The sequence below is a fragment of the Ambystoma mexicanum genome, chromosome 11 (genome assembly GCF_040938575.1).
Source record: "Ambystoma mexicanum isolate Mex_15411 chromosome 11, UKY_AmexF1_1, whole genome shotgun sequence".
Classification (NCBI taxonomy): Eukaryota; Metazoa; Chordata; class Amphibia; order Caudata; family Ambystomatidae; genus Ambystoma; species Ambystoma mexicanum.
Window position 1 is genome coordinate 898466413 of NC_090934.1, and position 8371 is coordinate 898474783.

Below are 8371 nucleotides of genomic sequence, written 5' to 3' on the forward strand. Positions count from 1 at the left end.
GGGGTTGATTTTCATTTTTGTTACAAGCAAGCAGCAGCATGCGTGGCGCGTTAGAGGGACTTTGCCGAGTTATTATGAGATAGATATCACTAGCATGTGGGGTGGAACACCAATAGAACATATGTATAAGGCCCTGCCACTGTATCATGCCAGTGGAGAAATATCATAAGCAGTGGATTGTGGAGACAGAGGGAGGGGGAATTCCCTGCCCATGGCCAGGGCAGGGCTCACCCAAAAGCATCTTGGAACACATGTTCACATTTTTAGTTGCAAAATATAAGGGGAAGCAGCTACAGAAGAGAAAAGAAATTCTAGATCTCTGGCGTATGCTTGAATATGCAGAAGATCAAGCAAACAGAGAATAGACACAGAGACAGAAAGATGGGATGTGCAGCATGGGAGAAGGAGAGGGCGGAGTGCAGGGGATTATATGCCTTAACAGCATATCCTGCAGAAGGGTACATCAATCCAACCTATGTACCCATTGTGGTGGAGACCCCTTCTGCTGTGGTAAGATACCCTATAGCACAAATAACAAACTAGGCTACCGCTCCCCGACCTCTGCATACTCTCCCACCTGAAGTATTGGCATCAGTGGGTTTCAGGTCAAGGGAGTTTGAGGATAGGCTGACAGGATTACTAACATAACTGAAAAGGATACAGACATCCCCAAGAGCAGTAGGGGATATAGGGGCAGGGTTGGGAGAATGGAAATCAGGGGAAGTGCTGCTTTCGAAGGATACTGAAGAAATAAGACTTGTAGGTGTTAAGAAAGAAAGAAGCCTGGGTGGGTGGATAATCCTGAGAGAGGAGAATACAGTGTTAGAAGAGAATGTGGAGGAAAAGGACGATGCTGAGGGTCAGAGCGAAGAAGAAGGAAGGCGTGAAGATGCAGCTGAGAGTAACCCCAAGTAGGAGGTTTGTGGGCGGGAGGGCAGGTTGAGGAACAGGGCTGGTCGGATGGCATTGGTAAAGAGAAGAGGAGTCATGAAGAAGGGTGTGGGAAGTAGGGTAAAGATGCAGATGCCCCACATACATAAGCGGGCAGGGAGGACACAGTATGTACACTGGCCCCAGATGGATAAGAATAATTTAATTAAAGCCCTATCACAGCTCACAGCAGGGGTGAGCAAGTGGATATATGAATTTGAAAAGCAAACAGCAGGGGTGTCCCTGGCAGGTATGGGGCGGACTATGGAGGGGCTTCCCAGATACCACTGATTTACAGTCCATGATGCAGTCTACTATGGGTGATGATGAGGACCCAGCCAGATTTGTTTGCAAAATGCAAGAGATGTGGAGAGCTGAAATGGGAGAGCCGTGGGATCGGTCAATACAACTTGTCCATGTTACTGTAAAGAGGGGCTTGCTGAAGGAAGTGCAGAAGGTGTTGGATAAGATCGTGGGTATTGAAGTGAAGGGGTGGCTGGAAATACAGAGTATAATAGTGCATCGTTGTAAAAGAATCAAGGAGCGGGAAAGGGAAACAGCCTAAAGGCGTCAGAGGGAGGAAGCAAAACTGGTGGAGAAACAATTGGCAAAGGTTGCTGTCCAGGTGCCTTTATCAATGTCAGTACAGGTGGAAGGGACAAAGATCAGCCAACAAGTCATGAGTGTCACTATTGCGGCGCTCTGGGCTGAAGGAGGACAAGGAGAGTGGGGTAGGGGCAACAGTATCCTGACCCACAGTAGCAACAAGAAGGGCCGTAGCGAGGAAGAGGGGGATTTCTAGAAGCAAGAGGAGGAGGTTTTAGACCCAGGGGTGTGGGTTGGGACCATCCCAAAGTTGGAATTGTTTGAGGTGGGGGCATTTCGCAAAGGAATGCAGGAACAGGTCTGCAGTGGGGTGTAATTATTGGCCACAGCACCAGAGCCAAGGGTCCCAATGTCTAGGGTATTCGCAAAAGGGTCCAGGATATCAGAACCAAGCGTATTCCCAGGGGCAACACCAAACATATAACCAACAGCCTCAAGCATCTGACATAAGTGCGGCATCCACCACAGCAGCAGCAGGCCGGTACTGCCCCGGTGAACAGGGCACCAAGTGGGGCTACCGCTCCCTTTGGAGGAGTAACATGATGAACAGGGTACCAAGTGGGGCTACTGCTCCCTTTGGAGGAGCAACATTGATAGGAGGCAACCCCTTCTTGTTTCCTGAAATGAACAACTACCCTGATTAGGACAGCACACAGAGAGCACTTGCGTGTCTGGTCTTGTTGATGAGCATCCACCCTAAAGAGGATCATTTGGTGGGGCGGAGATAGGAAACAAGCAGTTCATATTCATGGTGGACTCTGGTGCAACTAAACCATGTATCATGGCAGGACATTTTCCTCTATTGGGAAAATATCTTGATGCGCGGGTAATCTCTGGGGGTTTTTCCAAGGTTCCATACACTGAGGAGCTCACATAAAGGTGGGAGGGAGGGTAGTACGGGCACCCCTACTATATTCTGAAAGTTCCCCTGTCAATTTACTGGGCAGAGACCTGCTCAGCAAGTTAAACATGACTATATCCTTTACAGATCATGGTATAGTCTGCTCCACGCCTGGGATATGCGCTGTAAGGGTGATGTTGATAATACACACAATGACAAGGGAGGTGGTGGACACCAGGATTCCCATAGACCTAGACATGTTTATTTATGGTATTAAAGTGCTTGTGGAGGCAGTGCCACAGATTGCCAAACAGTGTTGGCGAGTGCCCACTGATTTTACCTTTTGTCCAGCAGTGTCACCTCAAGTGGTGGCGGGAACAAAATTGTTGCTGAATTTGCAGAGGTTGTTGGTTGCTGGCCTGTAAGGGGTATAAGGTCGACAAGACAAAATTGCAATATTGCCAACAGGAAGCACTCTATTTGGGGCAGTTCATATCATCGAATGGTAAAAGACTGATACCAGATAAGGCAGCATCAGTGCATGCCACCCCCAGACCGGCCTCAGTTAAAGAAATGCAGAAGTTTCTCGGCCTTTTTAACTATTGCAGGGCCTGGATTCTAGATTATGTGGCATACACACGGACACTTTTACAGGCCCTTAGGGAAGCACAAAAAACAAAGGATCACAAGTTACAGTGGATAGCAGAAATGATCAAACTGTTTGATGACTTAAAAACCATTACTTTGGCACCCGTAGTGGCCACCCCAGATTACACGTAGGAATTTTACTTGGTTTCACATTCGAAAGGCCAGATTGTGACAGTGGTATTGACACAGAAAAGCACTATGGGCCATAATTCATTGGCCTATTATAGCGGCACTTTGGATACAGTGATCAAGGGCAGTTTGCTTGCAAACAAGCTTTAGCAGCTGCTGCTTTTGCAATAGAGAAAGTTTCTACTGTTGTAATGGGGTGTTCAGTCACGGTGTATGTGAAACATTCTTTGTTTGCCATTCTAGAAAGGTCAAAATCCACTCTGACTACCCAAAGGTCTTCAGCATATGAGATCATCATTTCTAAACCACATATTCATGTGGTTAGGTGAAAAACAGTGAACCCTGCCACCTTTTTGACGGACATGCCTAATACAGAGGACTTAACAACACATGATTGTGCTACATATGAGGTGGGCGACATTCCCAAAGGAAGGGACTGTGCATTGACAGAGGGTGAGGTACTTTTTGTTGCTGGGTCTTCCACAACTGATCAGGAGGTTGGGCAAAGACTGACAAGGGCAGCGGTGGTATAACGTATGAACTCATAGCGATCATCAAAGCATTAAGAGCATCTAAAGGGTGCTTTGTACAAATACATTCAAACTCAGCGTATGTTACAACATTAAATGCTGGTTTATCCTACTGGAAGAGGAGGGGGTTTCAGAGGGCGGATGGATCCCCAGTGCAGCATACAGCACTGCTAGAAATGTTGATGAGATCATTATCCCAGCCATCTGTTGTGGCGGTCATCAAGTGTGTCGCCCACACTAACGGGATGGATGAGATATCAATGGGGAATGCCAAAATGGTGGCGCATCTGCCAAATGAAATACCCACTGACTATGTCATGACTGCCCCACCAGCAAGCAAGTATCCAGCACCTTACACAGCATTACACTTCTCGCACATTATGTAACTACAAGGAAGGGCGTCTGAATGGGAGAAAGAGTTGTGGACACAGAGAGGTTGTAAGCAATCTCTGACAGATTTGCAATGGAGGCAGGAAAGCTCTAGGAAGACAGCAATGCCCCAGGAGCTGCTAGAAGTAGCCTTTGAACAGTTACACTAACCATCCCACAGGTCAAAGCAGCACATAGCAGCGGATATACAGGAGTATTGTAATGGATCTAGGTATCTCATTGTAGTTGGTCTTTTTTCAAGGTGGGTGGAAGTAGGGCTGTGTGCACATCCGGATGCCAAGTATGCAGCTGGATTTTTTGTACAGGAAGTTTTTCTGCGATGGGGTGTATGCGAGATTTTAAGGTCAGAAAATGGCACACATTTCTACAATGCATTATTTCAGCACGTTACATCAAGCACCAGATGTATTTGATTTACCACCCACAGGCCAATGGCGTTGTGGAAAGCATAATGGGCTCCTTAAAAGTAAGTTATCCAAACTGTGTACCACGTTGATGGAAAACTGGGTGTACTGTTTGCCCCTGGCCATCTTCAGTTTAAGAACTCTGCCAAGCAAAGATCACCATTTGTCACCTCATGAAGTGGTCACTGGCCGGCATCTGCATACTCACATATCCCCTGAAAGAAGGGCTACAGACGCACATAGGGCAGCAGTGGTGCTAGGCGATGAGTTCAAGGAGTATTTGATCACATTAACTAGGGCCATTAAATGTGTCTCCCGACAGATTGCATCTCTCAGGATTGTGACAACAGAGACACCGGATGACGAGACTACTATGGTGGCAGATACCGAGCATATGACCACGCAACCACTGCTGCAGGGGACTTTATATATGTCCACAATTTCGTGCGCAGGTGGAATAACCCTCAGTTCCAAGGGCCCTACGAGGTGGTGTTTTGTACTACCTTTGCTGTGAAAGTCAAGGAATTGCGCTACTGGGTTCACCTATCTGACGTTCGTGGGGCACCTTTACTGGCACATCAGTTATCTTAAAAACAAGGGGTAGCAGTATCTGTACCCCATCTACCTCACTGGCCTGTCCAGGGGCCATTTGTGTGCTTTAGCATGTACCAGTGGCAGGCCGAAGCTTAGCTGATAGCTCTGTATCTTCCTTTTTTCAGGAGTGCTTTCTCTCTCTCCCCTTTTCTCTTTCTCTCCTTTTCTCTCTCTCTCTCTCTCTCTCTCTCCCTTTCTCTCACCCTCTTTATAAAAAGCATGCCTTGTACGTTTCTCCTTTTTGTTGTTTTGTGTGTCTGTGTTTTCATTCAGGAAAGAAGAAGATGGACGTGACTAATGTAAATAATTTGTTAAGTAGGGACCCGAGGTGTAGATGCACGAATGAGAGCATATGGACCTATGTTTATTATTGTGGATTGTCCATCATCGTAGGTCTGTGTGATAGTGATAGTACTGTTGGGATTGTATTGAAGGGAGGGTGTTATAGGGGAGATTATATAAAGGGGGCAAATGGGGGCAATAGGATCGTATATTATCCAAATGGGACAATACATATCAATGTTAATAATAGGAGTGGAGTTACATATATTAGGACTAATGTGAACACTAACAATAATCATGGGAATTAATTTAATGACTTTAACAAGCACAATACATCAGTGGGGGAACAATGAATGGGTTGTTTTTTGCAAGTAGGCTATAGTCTACCACTACAAAATTATATCATGTTATTTCCGATAGCACTAGTAAAGCTGCCGTCCTTAAAAGCAGTAGAACAATGAAAAGAGAAGTACAATGAAAATAGGACATGTATCAATTACTGGGTTTGGATTTTATTGAGGATATCCATCATCCCGAGTTCACCAACTCGCATTATTCTGACATAAGTGGTGTGGGGAGAAACTCTGTGAATGGAATTCGTAATTGTTATGTGTGTTCACACATTTCACACTCGCCAAGGGCTCTCAAGGTTTTAGTACCCACAAGCAGTCCCAAATATAGAGGCGCAAAGCCTAGTTCATCTTGAGCTATGCAGAATAAAATTACGTTCCAGGCACATAGTGTGCAACTGCAAATGGGGGGTCCAGATTTTCTAAAGTGCAATGATGATCCAAAAAACATCAAGTGTGTGGAGCTACCCTATATGATGGTGAACGGGTGGAAACATGTCAATAATAACTGGCAGGACATCACACTTCCTTGCTTGGCAGAAGGACTGATAACACATAGCAAGAAAAGGATAGCAGGAGTGGACCCTTTCTGTGCACAAATCTGGACAGAGCATATCACAAAGTTGACGTGGATTGCAACAATGGAAAAGCCGGTGTGGGTGCACAAGGAAGAAGAATATAGACTTTGTTACCGCAGCAAGGGTACAGTTTTTGTCAGCTCAAATGATACGTTGAAATAAGACTATCTTGATCACAGACTTGAAGAAAGGAACAGCGACGATGATGGATTACTACTTGGTCTGTGGCCGACACGCTTACTTGCACCTTCCACCATCATGGAGGGGATGTTGGCCACATTGCACTCAGTGCTATTAGTAATCCCAGAAGAACACCTGGGGGGGAGCACTGTCTGTCGAGGGATCAACTAGTCTCCACACAGTCAAAAATGAAGAAAAGGGCGTGTTGACCACACAAGAGCACAATATTCTGCCAGGAAAAGGTCAGTTTCACCAACCACAGAGGATGAAAAGATCGAATTACATATTTAAAGACTCTTCTACATTCCTTACTAAAAGACCTGAGGAGAATACATGCTCTATAGCTCAGCGGAATTCCTTTTTTGCATTTTTCCTTTTGCCAGGAGTGCAAGTTGCAGCAAATGCCAAATGGTTGCAGATCGTGAGATCGGAACTGGTCCAGTTTACGGACGACACTTAGAATGGGTTCAACGTGATCAAGTTTGAGTTGCGTGCGTTGAGACTTATGACAATGCAAAATCGCTATATGTTGGACATGTTAACAGCAATGGAAGGTGTGGTTTTCAAAATTTTGGTGATTCCTGCTGCACATTGGTGCTTCCAGAGGATGTGGAGAATGCATCATAATCTCACACCATCGCAGCTATCCATGGCCTGGGTGTTTGCATGATGAATGAGGGAGGAGTACAGGACAGTGATTGGTTTACTATGGCATTCAGTTGGGCCCGTTCGTGACTCGGACCGATCATGAAGATGTTAATGCCCATTCTTATGTTCATCCTTGTTATTTTCTGTACCTGTCAGTTGGCACTTCAATGTTGTGCCAATTGGGGTTCCAAAAGCACCACGAGAAACAAAAACTATTGAAATACAAACTGATGTCCCACAGGACGGACCTAAATATGAAATGCTCCCCATCCCGTATGAAGATGAAGTTGATCATCTATACCACACTATCATTTCTCCACTCCCTGACCCAGAAATGTACACAGAAGTATGGGTTGAGCTGGAGGGGGGGAGGGATGCTTCTATATGACTTGCTCACCTGAAGAGTGCGCACATTGGGTGGAGAGTTTGCGCTCAGTGTGTATGGCCTGGGTGCCAGAAAGGGGAACTCAGCCATATGTGAAAGCAGAGACAGGGGGGCGGGAGTGCAGAGATATTTCAGAGTTCATTACTGTAGAAGTAACAAAAGGGGGAATGTTGGGACAGAGGCAGCCCCGCCTACCCCATAGGCGCTGTAGAGTGAGGCGAGATGCATTTGAAGCACTACGATTGGCCATGAGGTGGGGGGACATTGAGAGGGACACCTCCCAGTTTAACACGCCCCTACTCCAATGTAAGCATATATAGTCTATCCACATAGTATAGCATAAGGCGTGAGCAGCAATGCTATTTAGATATTTCCAACCATATGTATAAGGGAAGGCATGCGCAGTAAATGCTGAATTGCATACACTAAGCCCAAAATCGGGAGACAAGAGAAATCCCCAGCCATGCCCGAGCTTCCATGAGGACAGCCCACACTCCCAACAACCAAAATGTCTATTCATTGTTCTAACAGTGTTTCAAAGATGTTTGAGAGGAACGTGCCCTACAAGGCTGCAATCACAGACCGGCACACTGTGTGCATATTATCTCACACTGGCCAAGGCATGACTCAGCCCATCCACAGGCGACCACGAGTTATAACCCATATAACTGACTAAAACTTAAGACCTTTGAATTCCATGGCGCCAGGTGCCCTTTGAATACCAAGATCAAAGTAACAAGTCCTGAGATGTTCAAAGAGGAAGGACAGGGTATATTGTTGAAGCGACAACCATGTGATTTGTATTGTGAGGTGCTGGGAGGGATAGATTATAGTTCAAAAAGAGGATGGAGAGCTTGGAGCCAGATGGCATGCAGG